This window comes from Eubalaena glacialis, chromosome 2 (assembly GCF_028564815.1).
Source record: "Eubalaena glacialis isolate mEubGla1 chromosome 2, mEubGla1.1.hap2.+ XY, whole genome shotgun sequence".
Taxonomy (NCBI): domain Eukaryota; kingdom Metazoa; phylum Chordata; class Mammalia; order Artiodactyla; family Balaenidae; genus Eubalaena; species Eubalaena glacialis.
In genome coordinates this window covers 27713317-27733060 of record NC_083717.1, presented here as the reverse complement: position 1 = coordinate 27733060, position 19744 = coordinate 27713317, and the positions used below count along the sequence as shown (strand labels likewise).

General features: G+C 47.6%; 1 long non-coding RNA gene across 1 annotated transcript in view; it reads right to left on the bottom strand.

Moving 5' to 3' along the window:
* Positions 1 to 9117: 9117 nt before the first annotated feature.
* Positions 9118 to 19744, bottom strand: part of LOC133084878 (uncharacterized) — a 72284-nt gene continuing 61657 nt past the window's right edge. Inside the window, exons 2-3 of the long non-coding RNA XR_009699482.1 lie at positions 10135 to 10218; positions 9118 to 9478 (exon numbers count right to left, since the gene is read on the bottom strand). This is a non-coding gene — a long non-coding RNA (uncharacterized LOC133084878). The remainder of the gene's footprint in view (positions 9479 to 10134; positions 10219 to 19744) is intronic.

The window sequence follows — 19744 nt, the reverse complement described above, 5'->3', positions numbered from 1 at the left end:
AAAGGAGGGAAGGAGGGAAGGAGGAAGAAAAAAGAAAAGGGAATCAAAGCAAAGTCCACTACTGGTCTCCACGTGGGCCACACTTGGCAGGCAGTGAGCGTCTCCTGGTAAACTGCAACATGCAGAAGACACGTTCTCTCCAGCCTGTCATCAGAGAACATTTTGCGAGCAATCTTACAAGCATTCAGAGGGAAAGACTGGGCTCGATATTCCTTCCACTCTGTAGAGCAACAATGGAAACTGATGCTTATAAAGTGGGGAGATGGTAAACACTAAATATTGCTCATTAATCTAGAGAGAGTGGAATGTGTACCACCAAATGCTTTAGAAAGGCTATTCAGTGGCTCTCATTCACCTGCCTGATAATGTAAGGACAAAAGGCAGCTGATTAGATGAGAAGGCATCCCATTTCAAACAGATAAAGGGAACATTGTATTGCTCACTCACCACATAATTATCTTGTACAAGTCTTCACTACAGGACACTATTGTGACAGATAGTTTCAACTAAGGATTAGGCATTTATAATAAGGAGAACGTGCATCTTTACAATGTTCAAAGGGAACTGTAAGCCTGATCAAGCTGTAGGCTGCCGCATGGAAGTTGGTAAGGAAACTGGAAGAAGTGGGGAACACTTCCCAGACAATCCAAAGCCTGAGACTCCCCCCCTACTGTCCCCCAAACACTCATAGCTTAACTTCTGATGTGCAAGAAAAAATGTTTTGCTTGTGTGTGTTTTATTTTTTCTGTCCTGGATTATTTCCATTATGCGAAAACATAGGATTATATTCAGATGCAATCTTTCCCTAAGATTTTTGGCTAAATTAATTAATTCATGTGAGAACTGACAGCAGATAGCACAGTAGGCATTAACCATGATCAAGCACCGTTGTATTGGTCACAGAATTGGATAATTTACTGTCCTAAGTACTTTGGTGGTAGTGAATGTTCCAGATTGATTGTTACTAAACTGCTATTTCTCCTTTTCTCATGTGGTATAGCCAGTAGAAATCGTATGCTTTCCTCTAAAACATCTGGATCTAGGTTTTATTAGGGATATGATGAACCATTAGCCTATACTGGCTGACAGTTGGAATAAACATTTTTTCCCTGTAGTTTGCCTATAACAATGCCAAAGTGGTGAGAATTTTAATCGGACCAGTTGCTTGACATTATAAAAACCAGAGCAGTAACAGGCAAAATCCCAAATATTTGTTTTTGTAGAACTCAAGTCTGTTATACTCAATTAATTTAGTTAAAGCCCTTTGTAAATGTAGCTATAACTTCACCAAGCCTGGTATTCCTAAATCTTTGCATAAGTGCCTTATGTCAAGCAATAAACTACCTTATTTGGAAAGAGCTTATGTAGTTGTGAATGGGAAATTTAAATGTACATATACAAATGTATTTGTTACAAAGTATAAATTTGCATGGTTCCTTCAAATCTAGTTTTAATATTGACCAAATGAAAATAGCATCTTTTTATCAGAAAGTTTATAATACCTTGCATTGCTATTTGAACATTGTTTTCCCTGTTAAGTTGCATATAAACTAATTTCAAACAGTCACAGAAATAAACTGATTTTTAAAAAATTTAACACATTTTAAGTTGGCTCTATATCTTTAGGAATTGCGTTGGCTCTATAAGTGAACGGTTTGCCATGGATATAAATATTCTTTTTGTTTTCACAGATTTCAGAGAGGGAAAAGAACGAGCAAGGACTGTATTTCTATACTGGTTCAATGAATATTTCTGAGTGGATTTAAAGCACTGCAGTCTACCAGCTTTTGGGGGAACCACAGCTAACTTGAAGGACACACACACACATGCACACACAATGCCTGACCCAGCGTGCTACTCTCTGAGACCAACAGGGGGGCATTCGTGGAGGTAAGAGGGCTACTACCCCTTTATCAGTCTCTCCCGGCACTGATTTCCAGTTGTCCTTCAAACTTGTCACTTCATTCTCAGGCTCATGCTTATCCTATTTGGACAACTAATGTTGACTCAACTTCCAACCTTGAATCTTCTCCAGTTTTGCTTGGAAAGAAATGCAAATCCTACTAGACGAGGGACGCAGAGAGGAACCTCGTGAATAGGCCTAGCTGTCCCTCCAGCGCACCACCCTGAACTCAGACTCTTTGCCTATCACATCTTTCCATGACCCTCCACTCTTATCACACCCAGTATAAAAACTCTCAGGTTTAACCATTTCTTCAGGTCATCATTTCCTTATGAGTCACATAAAACTTATGTTAGACAAACATGTTTGCATTTCTCTTGTTAATCTGTCTTTTGTTGCTGGGGTCCCAGTCAAGAACTTAGAAGATATTTCTCCTCCCCTAAAATATGTTACCTAACCTTGGGTCTTTGCCTTCTCTTAACCTATTGCCTCGTCAAGATGGTGTGAACGATTGCTACCTCTCAAGGTTAATGTGAGGATGAGGTGAGATACTTCATGGGAGATTCTGGCACAGTGCTGTCTCAGGCCAGAAAAGCAGGTTCTTGTGTCAATCTCTTCCACACGAGATTTCACCGGCTGACGTGTAAAAACAGACATTGGTAATTGGTAACATGTTTTAGATGAGCAAGTGAGTCCAAGACCACTAATTCTTACTGGGAAGAAAGCTTCCTCTACCACCTTGGGTCAATGACTGGGGGCCTTCGGATTAATGGACGACAGGCAGATTCACAGGAAACGTGCAAGCTTGACTGGCATGTGTCTGTGTACACTCGTGTGTGCTCCATAATGGATAAAGGTCCATATACCAGCTTAAACAAAAGGAGAGCTTAGGACTTCAGTGGGAAAGTGTGGAGGGTTCTGGAGGGCCGCTGAATTCTCACTTCCAGGTGCTAAGTCAGCTTTCTTCCTAACAGGAAACTCCCCTGGAGGATATGAATAGAAGTGTGTTTTCTGGAGTATCTGCTTAAATTTAGATGACATTTCTTTCTGTGGCTGCTGATTGTTCAGATGTTTTCAGTTCTAAGTCATTTTAATCCCTTCATCCTCAACATGAGCAGGCATCAGAGTCCCTGCAGGCATTCTCAGAACACTGAGTGCTGGCCCCAACCGCAGTTTCTGATTCAGTGGGTCTCGGGGCTACAAAACAGCATTTCCACACTTGGAGAACCACTGACCGGTGATAACCTTTGCCTGATGGACAGAGATATGGCCTCAGAAATTAATACTTAATCTCTGCAATGTCTTCAGCAGAGCTGCTGTCATGACGCATCAACTGCTGGGATGTGCTGGAAAGAGTCGGCTGAGCCGAACACCCTGGGCTCCTGGTGCCTGGTGTGGAAGGACCACAGACACTCCTGTGTGTGTGTGCACGTGTGCGCATGCGTTTGGGGTTGGGGATCTGAGGGCCGGACATGCTCCATCAACCGTGAGCTCCCGTTGACTGCCGACTGGGTGGTCAGAACAGAGCCCAGGCTGCCTGCCGCCCTCACGCCTGCCACTCACCCCGCAGGATGACAGCCCTGCTGGTACACGAAGCCTTCTCAGCCCAACTCAACTGCAGCCCTGCTGTGGAGAACACCGACTATGACAAAGAAACAGGGAAAACAGTTGAAAAGGATGCTCTTCATAATGACAATAGACGTAAGAGACACTGTCTAGAAACCCGTCTGTGTGAGGTTGTGCTGATCCGAGATTCACGAAGGTGCCTGATGAAAACCTCAACTGGATTCACTGCATAGACCACCACCCAAGCACCCAAGTACACTGTGTACTTCCATGTAGAGTACTGGCCACCAAGATTCATAAATGATAAAGCAAATTCAGAAGTGCCACAAGGAAGGAAAGTACCAGAACCGCAGAGGCAAGTTCACAGAGTTCTCCGATGGTGATCACTTTTCAGGACACATCACTGCACCAATCCCACCCCTGGCAGGGACGAGGTAAATGTGGAAGAGCTCTGAAATCGTGTTCAGAGGAATGAGAGCTCATCTTTGAAAAGAAGTTCTTTCTTTTCATTAAAAAAAGTTCACACCAGTGGAAAGAGTTTATTCAAATACATTTCATTACGTCACCTCCAAAGCATCTCTGTCTGGCCAGCAAAGCCCTGTGAGCAGAAGCAGTTCAGTGTTGTAAACAAAGCGGTTTCCTGTTAGCGCCATTCAGAGCTGTGTGTGATCCAGACCCCTTGCGTGTTCAGGCCCATCCAGCAAGGGGAGGGGGCAGTGGAGGCGGGCGGAGGTGCTGGGCTGCTCTGTGGTGTGCCTCCCTGTCTTTATTTTTGGTTTGCTAGGTTCAGAGATAGGAGGCAAAGAGACTCTTCTTACCCCTGACCCCCAATTACACCCTGAGGGAACTAAATTCCATCCACAGTGGATGCTAAGGTAGCAGGCCACTGCCCTGGGGACCAGATCCACTGATCCCCGGATCCCGTGCCTGCCCTTTGCCTCACAGGCTCCACACCTCTCAAGGAGCGAGCCCATGGGGTGACTGTCCTTGGGTTCATTTGAGTTGACAGTTACATCTCAGACAATTAAGTAACATCTCCTTCCAAACCCCAACCAAAAAAGTCACATTCACAACAAAAATTTTAAGAAACTGGGCTTTGGTATCCACTCGCTAAGAGTCTACGTTTGTTCTTCAAAAATAACACCTAAGAAATATCATTTTTGAAAGAGATTCTATACTGTCTCTTGGGGAAAAGTTTAGATTAGCAAATGAAAATCCATTTGTCATCCTTCAGTTTAGTTGGAGTACACATATTTGGGGGACGGGGTGGGGTGGCTTGTAAACGTAGGCCTTATCCCCTCGTTCTGTAATCTCAGGCCCACGCAATGATACGTCTTCCTCAGCCTTTGTAACCTTGGAATCCTAAACTCTTTCTCCTCTTTACCTCACAAATCCTGCCTCAAGCTCAACTGGGGTGTCCTAGATCTGGAAGGCTGAAAGAGAAAACTGTTTGGCGTTATTATTCTGTTATCCAAATAGAGACTATAACATATGAGTACACAACTCCTGAGTGAGTCTCATAAATGACACACGATTATCCAAAGGAGAGTGGCCTCTGAGTGTGGGCTGAGTAGGGTGTCCCTCTGGAATGAGACTCTGGATCCTCCCGGTCCCCACTCTTGTGAGAGAACCCCCAGGGAAGAGTGACCGTACAGGGTGGGTGAGCCCTTCACTAATTGTGGAAAGAAACTAGGCGGGAATCCCTTATAGAGTATGCTATGTTCCACAGGGGTTTCCTTGGCTATGATTCTTTATGACACATAATAATGGGGTGATGATGATGGGAGTTTAAAAAGAAACATCTGTGAGATGTGAGAAAAGTACTCAGATGAGCTGAACCATAAAAAAGGAGGCAGCAGCCGCGTCCCCAGGAGCAGGATTAAGCTGTTCTTCAGGATCAGTTCTGAGTAGTGCCCTTGGGGAGGTCATGTAGCTTATCAATGCCTCAGGTTAGCATATAAAGAAACTCACCTCTCAGAGCTATGATAAAGCTAAATAATTTAGCTTCTGTAAAGCCCTCGAAAATGAAAGGCACCATAGAAATGCAAATTATTATTTTATTAGGAGACACCATCAATAGAAGGGAAAGTAAAATTTTCCCTTTGATGGAAATCCAGATCAGCTGACCCAGAGCTCTGTGCTTCTAGCCAGGGACCAGGACATCTGACTGCCCAGATAACCGCTCACCCTCCCACTTGGTCTCATCTGTTCTACCTAAGAATTGTCCTTGGTAGTTTCTCTTTGGGGTTACCCCTCCTTTCAGTCTCACATTCCTCAGCAAATTGAACAAAATAAGTCACCATAAATCCCCAAAGAGAAGCAATGCATCTTCATTACAATAATTATGCTTTATGAGCAGACTTGTTCATAAAAAGAAATAGGCATCAATATTTTAATTTAAGTTCAAAAGGCAGTAAATTGCTTGTGGCAGTAACTTTAGCTGAAGCCCAGTTGTTAGGCAGAGATCTTGTCTTTTAACCTAGGACAACTTTTTCAGCAGGCTGACCTCAATGGCAAACAAGATCAGAACCCCACAATGCAGTTCCCCCAACCAGGAAGCAGGTCCTTCAAATCGGCTGCAGGTCCACAGGCTCTGGTCAGCCAGTTACCAAATTAGGGAGAAAACCTAAATGCTTTTCCACCTTAGAATGTGACCAAGTGGGAAGGGATTTCACAACTTCTGCAGCTCGTAATTCTCACCTCTATCAATGATCACATTTTCTTTAAATCTGGACGATGGCTCGACACAGAATCTTTATGATATTTCCTATACTAGGTAGTCTAGGGGAAAATTTTTACTTTTTTAAAATTGGATTTTCTGGATTATTTTTATTTATTTGGACAATAGGACAAATGTTTATTTTAGGACTATTTGGGAAAAAATATATGTGGCCCCATATATATAAGAATCCCAGGGAAAAAAAAGATGAAGGTAACCTTGACAAGCATACTGAATAATACAAATTGTCTTAGTCTATTAAGGCTACTACAAAACAGGGCCACAGACTGACTGGCTTATAGACAATAGGAATTTCTCTCTCACAGCTCTGGAGGAGGGAAGTCCGAGACCCCGGGAGCACACAGTCAGCTCTGGTGAGAGCCCTCCTCTGGGTTGCAGATGGTCACCTTGTCCTATGTCCTCTGTGTCCTCACATGCTGAAGAGCTCTTTGGGGTCCCCTTTATAAGACACTAATCCCATCACGGGGGCTCCACCCTCATGACCTCATCACCTCCCAAACACCCACCTCCTGATAACCTCACATTGGGGTTTAGATATCCATATATGAATTCTGGGCAGGGTGGGGGGCACACAGACATTTGGTCCATTACACAAATGCTATGACCCTGTGTAAATACTTGCTATTTTGTGACATATATACTACTATGTATAAAATAGAGAACCTACTGTATAGCTCAGGGAACTCTACTCAATACTCTGTGGTGACCTAAATGAGAAGGAAATCTGAAAAAGAGGGGATATATGTATACATATAGCTGATTCACTTTGCTGTACAGCAGAAACTAACACAACATTGTAAAGCACCTATACTCCAATAAAAATTAATTTAAAAAAAATAAGAATCTGCTTGTTCCTAGTCTTGGGAGGCAGAGTGGAATCGGGCTGTCACTCTCGTGGGCAGGGGCTGAGCTGATGACAGAGGCAGCCCAGCCTCAGTTTCCTCACTGCCAGACCTACAGGGTGTCCTGTGTGAAATGCACAGCGCCATACGTGGCGCCAAGTGGACAGCTGATAAACGCTACTGCCCTCGCTTTTCTATCAGCACGAGAGAAGTAAAAATGCAGACACTGTTAAATAGCCTGTGAATTATTTTATGAGGGAGATTCTGAAATTGAATGCCTCACATTTATCAGAGCCTATATCAGTCTGTGGCACCCGAGGACATTTATTCCAGGCATTTCTGAAGGTGGAAGTTTATGATCATCCAGAGGAATGTTATTAAGGTAATTGCCAGATATGGTATTTCATTTGGAAAGCTAGTTATTACACTCATGCTGTTTATAATATGGGTGATAAAAGCCAGAGAGCCAAGGAATTAGAGTTCTGCTCTTTGCTTATTGCTTGTAATATTAAAAATTTCTTTTACCTGGGTACCTTCTACCTAAAGGACACAAATATACCTAAAACTACCTTATGTCTGTATAGTTCTTACCTTACGGTTTTTCAAAGTTTATAATTTAATTTAATTTTACTCTAACAACACCATTGTGATTTGAAGGGGGAGTTTTATTCTTCTCTTGTTTGGGATGAGGAAAGGTGGATTCAGGAAGGTTAAATGATTTTCAAGAACTGCTGGGCAAGCTGGGGGCACAGCTGGACCCAAATCTATACCACATCACTCCACTGCTGGTATACTCTTCATTCTTTCAGGGACCCTGATTTAGAAAGCTGGCATGATGAGGAAGATGCATTTTACTCATGGAAAACTGCTAACTTCCACTGTGACTGCTATTCTAAACAGAATGTAGAATAGAATTGACATTTATGGGTTTACTGTAATGGATATTTGTATGTCTATGTACACATATATACATGGGCATTTTTTTTTTTTTTTAATTAATAGCTACTCTATTTATTTATTTATTTATTTATTTATTTATTTATTTATTTATTTATTTATTTTTAGCTGTGTTGGGTCTTCGTTTCGTGCGAGGGCTTCCTCTAGTTGCGGCAAGCGGGGGCCACTCTTCATCGCGGTGCGCGGGCCTCTCACTATCGCGGCCCCTCCCGTTGCGGGGCACAGGCTCCAGACGCGCAGTCTCAGCAGTTGTGGCTCACGGGCCTAGTTGCTCCGCGGCATGTGGGATCTTCCCAAACCAGGGCTCGAACCCGTGTCCCCTGCATTAGTAGGCAGATTCTCAACCACTGCGCCACCAGGGAAGCCCTACATGGGCATTTTAACCCCTGCTTCTTGCTAAAATGGTTTTGAAATACAACATAATTAAACTGAGGACAATAAAGCTGTTACGATAAGACAGATATAGGATATAACCTTGATTCTTGTTTAAAGTAGACTGAATTATTAAGAAGGGCGTCTGGGCTAGCAGGTCTGTGATCCAAGGATGATGATAAATTCTGTGTTTTAAGTTAGCGACATTGCTTGAGCTTGTGGGAGCTTGCAGTTGGGGACCCAAAACAATGAGCTTTGATCATGTGTGTGGTTAAATAGACCATCTTATGACATTACATTATGGTTGAATTTCTAAGTCGTTTGTGTTTTGGATCCTATGAAATGTGACCAACTTCTTGAGCACTGTGTCAAATGTTTTCCATACATTATGTCATTTATTTTCATTTTCATTGGCACCTTATGATATAGGAATAATCATTATTTTACTGACCAACATACCAAAGCTTCAACAGATCAATAACTTGCCAAGGATCAGAGCAGGTAATTCAGAGCTGGAATTCTAATCCAGATCTTTCTGTATCCAAAGCCCTCTTCCCTCCTAAAAACACCCTCTTTGTCATCGGCTAGAAAGTAGGACCTTTTGAGATGTACACTGCAGGGGGGGAAAGACTTTCCCTCTACCCTCTGAGGTTCCATGGCTCAGTCTATGAAACAAACTGACAACAGGCAGATTAACAGGAGAAAAGGTATATACATTTATCAAATTTTAATATTATGTGCATGAGGGCTTTACAGGACAAAAGGTGACTGCCCAAAGGGGCAGTGAGATTTGAGAGCTTGTCTACAGCCTCAGTAGGGGGAGGAGAGGGGGTGCAGGCCTCTCCGGGGAGAGAACATGGTTTCCAGGGAAGATGAGTGGCCCTTAGAGGACGGATAGGAGGATGGCAGTTGGTGACAGGGTCCGTCTGGGGGTGAGATCCACTTCTAGGCTCCTCTCCTGTGACAAGAGTCAGTCTTCCTGGTGGTGAAGCTCCTGGGGAGGGGACCTGTGATCCCTGAGTTCCTTGGAGGCTCTGTGTTCAGGCAGATGAGGGGGTTCAGAGGAAGCTCCCCCCGCATCTGCTGTTTCTCATGTGCCTTTGGGTAAATACAGAGAGCATGACTGCTGGGTCGTAGAGTAGGATCTGTAGTTTGCAGTTTGGGTAGAAACCACCAAACTGTCTCCCAAAGTGGCTGTACCATTTTGCATCCCACCAGCAAGGAATGAAGTTTCAACTGTCCTAAAAGTCCTCTGTGCTCTGTCTATTCATCCTTCCCTCCCCGCTACCTCTTGGCAACCACTGATCTTTCTACCGTCTCCATAGTTTTACCTTTTCCAGAATGTTCTAGAGTTGCAATAATGCACACGTTTGTGTGTGTGTGTCTGTGACTGTGTGTGTATTTATCCATGTGTGAGTATGTGCCTGTGTAGCTCCATTTACTTGTTGCAATCACTGAGGACGCAGGAGGCTCGGATGGTCATGGAACTCGTCACAGGCTGTGTGCGCTGGCAGAACCAGAATGTGAAGCCAGCTGGTCACCCACACTCGTACTGGACGGAAAAATGACCCAGATGCCACTCACTTTTTTTTTCTAGTTTGAGCAAGAGACATCGACACCCCTAACTAATCAATGAATGTGGCCCTCTTTCCTTATATTTTGGTAATATCACCAGTTAATAATATATGAAAAGACACTTTTTTTCTATTATTGCAATCCACCTCTGTGCCCTATTTAGGAGGCAGCAGTTTTACCTTAGTGATGAAGAATCGCATGCTGGTAAAGGTGATGCCCACAGCGCCAGACTCCTCCAGGGCCGCCTCCTGAGCCTCCTGCATCTAAAGGAAGAACACGATCCATTCAGAGTCCACGATCCATTCAGGGCCCCGCTCACAGGGAATAGGCTTCGGCTTCGGTTAACTCTCCGCCTGGAATCCAGGACCACAGGGCGCCAGCTCAGCACAGATGGCCTCTGGGACAGAGGGGCTTGCACAGGGGCCAGTCGAGCTGGGCTGGTCCCGAGCCCCTGCCCTCCCCTGCCCCACCAAATGCCCAGCCCAAAACGAGGACGAGGAGCTGACCAGCCACCCCGACGCCACCTGGGGGATTCGCTGATGCGGCGTCATCATGATGACTCGCAGCCTGGACCCTGAGGGCGACTCCATCTCCTCCCCGGGCTCCTCTCCTGTGGCGAGGAGGGGCCTCGCCCCTAGACTCCCTGTCACCCAGAAGGCTGAGTCCCCAGAGGCTCCGCCTCAGTGAGCTGAGCTGCTGTCCCAGAACCACAGACTTGTGTTGGCAGGGGCTGTTTATAAACAGCAGACATTGATTCCTCTCGGTTCTGGAGGCTGGACGTCCAGGAGCAAGACAGGCAGATTCTGTCCTCACCTGGAGGAAGGGGTGACGGGACTCTCTAATCCCATCGTGAGGGTCCACCCTCATGACCTCACCACCTCCCAGAGGCCTCACTTCCTCATTCCATCACCTGGGGAGATGGGATTTCAATATAGGGAATTTGGGGGGACACAAAAACATCCAGTCAAGAGCACTTGGGGAGTAGCTGGCTCTCCATGGGAGGAAGGGGGGTCTAAACCACCCCACCACCTTCCTGTGGGGAGCATGTTCCAGCCCAGAGTGGGCCTTTCCAGGGTGAAAGTGCTTCAGGGAAATGCCTGGGTGACTCGGGGCCAGGGTGAAGAACTGGGGTGCAGGCGTGTGGGGCCTGAGAGACCCCCAGAGGCTCCCCAGCCCCATCACCACAGCCCCCCACCTCGGGGTCCCCTGGGGGTCCACCTGCAGGGAACAATGGATGAGGATGGCAAGACAGCACTCACACCACGCAGGCCTGTGGCAGACACTACAGTTCACAAGTTCAAACTAGCTCTCCCATTTCACTGAGGAGAACACATGAGGATGGAACCATGCTCCTTATTACTCAGAAGAAAAACAAAACCAAGCAGACTCGGGGCAGAAAGTGTAAAGGACCTGCTTAGAATCACAAAGCTGGTGTAACATAATCATAACTCCAGAGGGGCTCTGGCTGTGTGTGTGTAGTGTGTGTGTGTGTGTGTGTATGTGTGTGTCTGTCCTCCCGAAGGGCTCTTCCCTCCCCCCACCCCGACCTCTCCACTCCAGGCAACATCCACCTCTTTCCTTAAACTCCGAACCATGCGATCATGCCCTAACTAAAGATGCTCCTTGCATGAATCTCTGAATTGCTGGTGTGACTGTATGTGTAGATTTACATAATCAGCAAAATTACAATCTTTGGGAAGTCACAGACCAAGTTGAGGTGATAAGCACCTTCTAAGCATTTAATAAATCAGTAATTGATCGTTCCTCAGTATGAAGTATGAAAAGCAACTGAATGCACCTTAAAGGAGATGAAAGTTCACTATCTTCACATCTCTGCCGTTTATGGGGATATCTCTTTATAAAACCTATAACCTTTTTTCTTTTCGTGAAAAAAGCAATACCTCTCAACAATAAGAAGATTAAAAATGGGCCAAAGATCTTAACAGACGCCTCACCAGAGAAGATATACAGATGTATACAGATGGCAACTAAGCATATGAAAAGATGCTCCACACTATATGTCTGCAGGGAAATACAAATTAAAACAACAAGATACCACTACACTCCTATTAGAATGACACTGACAACACCAAATGCTGGTGAGGATGTGGAGCAACGAACACAGGCACAGACACCTCAGAAGGTGATGGTATTTGGTGATAGGGTCTTTACAGAGGAGACTAAGGTAAAATGAGGTCATGTAGGTGGGGCCCTAATCCCATAGGACTGGTGTCCTTATAAGAAGAGGAGATGCAGACACAGACACACACACAGGGACAACCATGTGAGACACAGGGAGAAGACGGTGTCTACACCGCAAGGAGAGAGGCCTCAGGAGGAACCAGCCCTTGCTGGTGATGCCTTGATCACGGACTTCAGCCTCCAGGCCTGGGAGAGAATATATGTCTGTCGTTTAAGCCACCATTTGTGGTGTCTGTTACACAGCTCGAGTTGACTAACACCCCTGGATGGCACAAAGCTTGGGAGGTCTAGTGTAACCAGCAGGTGAGAGGTCCCACCAGGCAGGCTGGGTCCCCAGCTCCTTAGGGAAACAGACTGGCAGCCACAGCCTCCATGCCTCCCCTTCGATCACAGCATGGACACCCCACCAGTGCGGGGTCAGGATCAGCTTCTCGCAGAGCTGTCTTTGTGGCAGCAGGAAGCCAACCCTTCCTGTAGAGGAAACACGAGAAGCAGCCAAAGTGGCCAAGTCGAATGACGCTCTGCTCGATTCCTTCTCCCTCCATGGCGTGCCTGTCACTGCCTGGGCACTTGCAGCAGGAGACCACCATCCTCTGACCTGTGTTCACTCCACACTGTTGAGGGTCAGTCACCAGGCCGTCCGGGGAGATAAGCGTTAGGCCCAACTGTGTGAAGGAACGGGAAAATAACTGACGCATCACCTGAGCAGTAGTGGTGTGTGGTGCGCTGCGAACCCCATGTCCACACACATCTGATATGGAGCAGGGAGGGGAGAGGAGGAAGAGGGAAGGGAGAGGAGGAAGTGGGAGGGGTGGGACACGACGTCTCCAGCCAGCAGGGAGGACGGCTCCGGAAGTGCTGGTCCAGCCTCAGCTGAGACATCCCCATCATGGTGCCCTGGGGACCAGCTATGGTGCATTGTCTGCTCTGCCAGGGCCCGGGGGCGCCTAATGGACGCATTGCAAACCCTGAGTGCGATTTCGTGTTTCCAAAATGAGGAATGGCTTAGATCAGGGTCTTTCAAACGGCATTCCAAGAAGTGCCAGGTTTCCTTGGGGGTGTCTGGGGAGAGCAGGGGGTGCCCAGAGAGTGCGGTCAGCTCAGGCGGCCATAACAAGGCTCCCCTGACTGAGGGTTTCACCACCAGTCCTGGAGGCTGCAAATCCGAGGCCCGGGGGTCAGCAGGGCTGCTTTCCTCTGGGGACTCTCTTGGGTGTGTAGACGCCATCTTCTCCCTGCATCCTCACATGGTCCTCCCTCTGCATGTGTCTGTATCCTGTATCTCCTCTTATAAGGGCACCAGGCCTACAGCATCAGGGCCCATCCTAGTGGCCTCATTAATCACCTCCTTAAATCCAGTCACATTCTGAGCTAGTAGGGGTTAGACTTAAGCTGATGAGTATGGGGAGGACATAATTCAGCTTCAAACATCCCCTTTTGTATCCTTCTCTTTAAAAAGAACCTCTGGGGACTTCCCTGGTGGCACAGTGGTTAAGAATCCGCCTGCCAATGCAGGGGACACGGTGCGATCCCTGGTCCAGGAAGATCCCACATGCCGCAGAGCAACTAAGCCTGTGTGGCACAACTACTGAGCCTGCGTGCTGCAACTACTGAAGCCCGCTCGCCTAGAGTCCGTGCTCCGCAACAAGAGAAGCCACTGCAATGAGAAGCCCGTGCACCGCAACGAAGAGTAGCCCCCGCTCGCTGCAACTAGAGGAAGCTGGCACACAGCAACGAAGACCCAACGCAGCCAAAAATAAATGAATGAATAAATAAATTTAAAAAAAATAAAAAGAAGCTCTGTGTTTATCTGTGTTCACAGGCTGAGGTTTGGGGTGAAAGTCGGTCTGTGAGAAATGCTTGGCTCAGCACCAGCCTGTGAAGCAGCGCGATGAATGGACTCTGCTTCTCCTGCAGGCCTTCAGCAAATGCTCCTCACCTTCCTCCACCCTCTGCCCCCTTCGCCTGAGACTCAGGAGGACGGAGGTCTGGGACAGGACATGTGGCATCTCCAGTAACCGCAGGGAACCTGCCCTTGGGTGGTTGGCTGGGGCCCCACTGGGAAACCCCGAGGCATCAGCCATACATGCCCACACAGACCTCTCCCAGCCTTGAACTCCGGGTGGTAGGAGACAGAGGCGATTTCCACTTTTTGTCTAATTCAGCCAGAGAATGAGGCTGTCTTCCCCTGATGTTGGTTTTGGCTTTTTGTAGCTATGATGGGACAGCTTCCTACACTCCTGAACTTCCTAATTCAGGAGAAGCGTGCATTTCAGAAGGCCAAGTTCACCCTCCAATTTGCTGGGTGCTGGGGGCCACGTAGGCTCTGCTTCTGGAAGGTTCTGAGCCACAGTGGGAGTAGGACTCAGTCACGGGAGTTGGGGGGCTGCCCTTAAAGGGGCCACGGAGGACTTGTGTCATCACCCTCAACACGCTGCATCCCCTACCCAAACGACCTGCCGACCGGGGGCTGAGCTGGGCAGCTGTGGCTGCAGGGCCCCCGGCAGGCCCTTATCAACCACCTCCTGGTTTTACCGAACAACAAAAAGTGGGGGAGGAGCCTCAGTCTCCCTCATCATCTAAGCCCAGAGGCCAGGGCTTCCCTCCCGGCACACGGGGAGCTTCTCCCGGCTGGACACATGGACAGGGAGGACCAGAAGACGACAGGAAACGAGGCCCACGTCCAGTCCACACGGCCTTGGGGACACTGCAAAATAAACAGAAATGCTATCACGGCCACTCGCACGTTCTGCGTCTGTCCCGCTGTCACCCTGCCTGGCCCCTCTCCCTTCCCCGGGTTCCCTGAGGGTGTGGCACTGCTGGGATCCTCGACGCCTGGCAGCTGGGATGGCCTCCTGCTGGCCTCACCCGATCCATGTGGGCCCCGCGCCCCGGACAGGTGCATGGCCAACAGCACGTGCAGGGCTGCAGACTCTGCCTCCGAGGCCAGGGGACACCAGCACCACCCTGGCACCTGACCCCCCCAGTAGTGGGGGCTTCTCTAGTCCTACCGGGAAATTTCTTCCTAATCCCCTACTAGCCAGGACACTATTTGGGGTCTTATTTTAGAATCTGTTCTGTTTGAATTCGAGCCCTGACCCCCCTAGGACTACAAGCAAAGACTCCTGAAGGGACAGACAGGCCCTTACAGGCCCATCTCAGGAAGATCCCCTCCGCGTCTGTAAGAACTGATTATCATTCAGTTAATATCTCTTCATACAATTATTGTCTCTTCTAGTTTAATTTTCTTTCTTATATTCTTTGCAGGAGGGACTAATCGTATTTTCCTTTAAAAATACGGTGTGTGAAGCACAGCCTTGTGCAGAGTCCCTGTGTGGAACAGAGACCGACCAGGCTCCCCGATCCAGGACACTGAACATGGCCCTGTGGGGAGGTGGGCCCTGCGTGAGGAGAACAGATGGACTGGACAGAGATTCTGAAGGTGGAGCCACAAAGGCTTTGTCACATGAAGAGAGAAGGACAAAATATGAGGAGGAAGGACTCCTACATTTGTGGCTTGAGCCTGTGGGGCTGTGGGGTGAATTCTGTCATCCTAAGGTCACATTTTGCATGTTTTCAGCTCAGTTTCTCAGCGTGCCCTACTGTTTGTCACTTGGTAATGGAAGGCAGAAGCGGCAATGCCATGGTAAGAGGTTATTATTGCCTTTTTGGAGAAGTTCTGAAATACAAAAACTGAAATGACAAGCGAAGTGTCCCCCCTTCTCCACCCTGTGGATTTCTATTTCACACACAACAGATTTTCTAACTTCGTATATGTCAATTCTGAGTAGCTGGGCAAAGACACTGCTGGCCAAGGAATCTCATCTGAAATCTTGGTTGTTCTTACAGCCTTAAGTGGTAACCAAGTCGATAAGCTACTTTTCCAGCAGCTCATAAAGCAGCTGCATATTCCAGGGGTGCTGAGTTGAAACCCTTGGCAAGATGAGACTCAAGATGAGACTGATGGTTGGACAGGAGGGCAACAGGTTTCATTATCTGGAAGCCTTCCTCTCCTGCTGCACAGAGGCTAAAAACCTAGTGATTTACTGCAGCAGTATTTATACTGCAGGAACACCATACCAGGCAAGCAAAACTTACGGTGGGTCAGAAAGACCAGCAAATAAATTAAAAGTTAAATTGGGTTTTCACTGAAATTTAGAAAAAGCTTTTACAATGTGCTTTTTCTGCCTTACTTTTTATTTTTTTAAATACTGAACAGTGTTTTCAAAATGATGCCAAATTAAAAAACAAAAAAAACCCTGGTACTATCATTATTCTATTTTGCTTTGTCTACTTTTGGCATTTTTCAAGAATGTATCTAAACAGCTCCTATTTGAGGCCTGAGTCGTATCTTGTTAAAATGCAGATCTTGGTCCAGCAGGTCTGGAAGGGGGGTTGGGTCTGCATTTCTAACCAGCTTACAGGAGGTGCCCTGCTGCTGGTCCTCGGGCAACACTCAGGGCAGCAAAGAGGGGGGCCGTGGGCTCTGGGTAAGGACACACATCCAGGCAGCGAGAGACAGCAGATACAATACAGTTGTCACTGCCCCCGGGGAGCCCATGGAGTGGGAGGGCCCTTCAGAGCGGTCCCCTGTCTCCAGTGCAGGTTGGGTGGGCTCCCCGGAGGGCAGTCCCCTGGCTGAGCACGGCAGCTGCAGGTGGGTGCCTGGGTCCTGAGTGGGCTCCACACACCACTGGGTGAGGGCCTGGGGTGGAGGTCCACTGGGTGTCCAGTACCCGCTCACCCACAGCAGCAGGAGCAGGAGCCCTTCAGGGGGCGCTCCACGGGGATGACTCTTCACGGACGTTGGAGTTACCAAGTTCTGTGCCCAAAGCTTAGCCCTTCACTTGACTGCTGTGCAGCTTTGTACCAATCCCCAACTCTCGGAATCTCATTTCCTCACTGTAAATAAAATTCAGTATCATAACAACTCCTGCCTCTTGGTCATGGGAAGACTGAAGTAAGATCTAGTCCCGGAAGTCAGCGATGAGGTTTCCTTTCCTGCCTTTCCCTTCCTGATCTCAGCGAGAAAGGGATCAGGAGGTCAAGAGGGAGATGCCGGCCAGGCCGAGGAAAGTGTGTGGCACCCGCATGTGTGCTGGGACAGTGCGGCCCCACTGCCCAGGGCACACGGGCGGCATCGGGCTCTGGGATTGGGTTCTGCCCTGGGATCCGGGATCCTTAATCCCCGCGATTAGGGAACACCAGCCCCTCCTTGATGGGATCAGGACCCTTCAGCACTGAGCTTGGCCCTGTTTTATCCCACCAGCCATGCCCTCAGGGTCGGGGTGGGGGGCAGAGAACCGCTTGCTCCTGGCGCTTTGCCCAGGGAGGCCTGGGAGGCAGAGGAGGACTCTCCTCCCCGGGCACGACGCCCATGGGCCAGCGTCCGGGTCCCAGGCTGTGGTGCACCAGCACCCATGGCCTCAAACACTTAACGAGCCACCTCTTCTCTCTCTTCCTGCTCAGCTTTCTGCCAGGAAGCTTTTGAGCAGGAATTATTTACACTGAAAAGTAAGAAAAGGAATGACTTGGTCCTTAGTCCCAGAACAAATGAGTCTATTTTCGTGTTTGTTTTTTTCCTCCTTTGAATTTGAAAGTAAATTGGTCACCAGCTACTATTTCGGTGTAAAAAGGGTCATTATTATCCAACTGTTGCATTAATACAATTCTTGAAAATTGATGAAAGGATGGTTAGGATAAGTGTTTTGTACTGAAAAAGCATTAATTTTAGTTGAGATGGAATTTTAAGTTTTAGAGAAGAGGGAAAACAGAGATGGATAATGCCACAATAAGAATGCAAATACAGCTCTAAGCCAGACGACACAGGCCTGGCCCTCGGACAGTGAGCCAGCGTCTCCACATGCCAAATTCCACCAGGACAGTGTTGATGAGCTCTCTGTGGAGGCTTTGTTCCTGCTGGGACCGCCCTTGCTGGTCACGTGTCCTAATGTCCCTGAAAAAGCAGGGCGTACAGACCCATGCAGCAACGCTGTCCATGTTCACACTGATGTCCCAGACGACAGCCACCGGCTTTCAAACCTGCTCCAGATCCTTCCAGATCCCATTTGAAATACAACCCAGAGATAAATGGACTCGCCTAAGAAGTACGGTTTTTATGTTCCCTACCAACAGCACCGCCCTTGTTTTGTATTTGAAACATTTCCTGAGGTCACAGCTACATTTCAGAATTCACTGTATCTGAATTATTTAGATTCTAGACTGTTGACCCCAGGGTCTAATGTAACTTGATATTTTTAGAAAATGAACAGCATGGTACAAGCAACTCCTACTTTTATTGATGGTCTGAGAATCAGTCAAGTAGTTCAGTTGAAGTCTGCGCAAGGAGAGCTCATGATGTGGCTCTTAGAGAGGGAACCAGAGGCCAAACACTTAAGCAGATCCCTAAGAGGCGGACTCAGCCCCCTCCATGGGGGGACATGATACGTGTCTGCACACACAGAGAGACATGGCGAATGAAATAACTCAGTGAGTGGCCAGGGCTTTGCGAGTGGCACAGGTCGTAAGCTCTCAGAGGTTCAGAGGAGAGATGGACGGAGGGCTCTGAGACCAGACCAGCTTCGGGGAGAAGCAAGAGAGAGCAGGTGTGGAGAAAGCAGGAGAGTTCAGAGGGCACGAGGGGAGTGGGGAGCTCCAGGAGGAGCATGGGAGAGCCCAGCCAGGTAGGAGGAGGGCCAGGCATGCGACTGTGTGTCCTGATCTCACCCTTGATTTTGGCCTGGTCACTCTCTGCTTGGTTTTTCACATAATATTGAAGGAGATGGTCATGAATAAGCGGACCTGCTTTCAGCTGCCTGTGTTGGGGCGGACATGCTCCCGGAGGCAGAGAGTGATGTGCCTGTGAAGTCCTCCCTCCCTGGACTCAGCAGCCCCGCTGCCTCCCCCGAGCCCCGTCCATCCATTACCGTCCATTATGGTAGCGGTCCAGCCCCTGAGTGAGCAGCGAGAGCACTAACGTCCATATGGGCAGAGAACGACTGACCATGAACTGAGGAAATGTATTTTCCTCTCCTTCCTCCTGTGACTGGACTGACTAATTAGAGCAACATGAAACTGAAATGATTTCAAGACTGAAACGCTTGGGGAAGGATCTCTTGAAGTCTGTTTTTCATCACTGAGCTGAGACTAAATTATGCTGTCGAAATGCCATATTATTTCAAATTAGCCAAATTAATTAATCTAATTCAGTCCTTGGCTGTATTAATCATCTGTTTTAGAATTTTATGAGAGAAAGAACGTGACTTTTTCAGGTTACTGTGTGCAGATGAACCTCACTGACAGGTGGCTTTTCTTCTGCTCTCAACTGGTATTTTAAAATCTCTGCAGTAGTATCAATAGAATTCCCTCAAATACGCTAACACTGTTTCAGTTTCTCACTTTATTTTGTTTGCATTTGAAAATATCTACCTTCTTGCTCTTAAGATTGTAAGAAGTATGTGGTGTTTTGTTTTTCATTTTTTTTAAAGCACTCAAATGTGTTAAAAAGACTGGCTTCTGAACATTCCTTTTTTTTATAATTCTCTCTTAAATGCCAGAAATCCATAAGTATATGCTTAAGAAGGGATT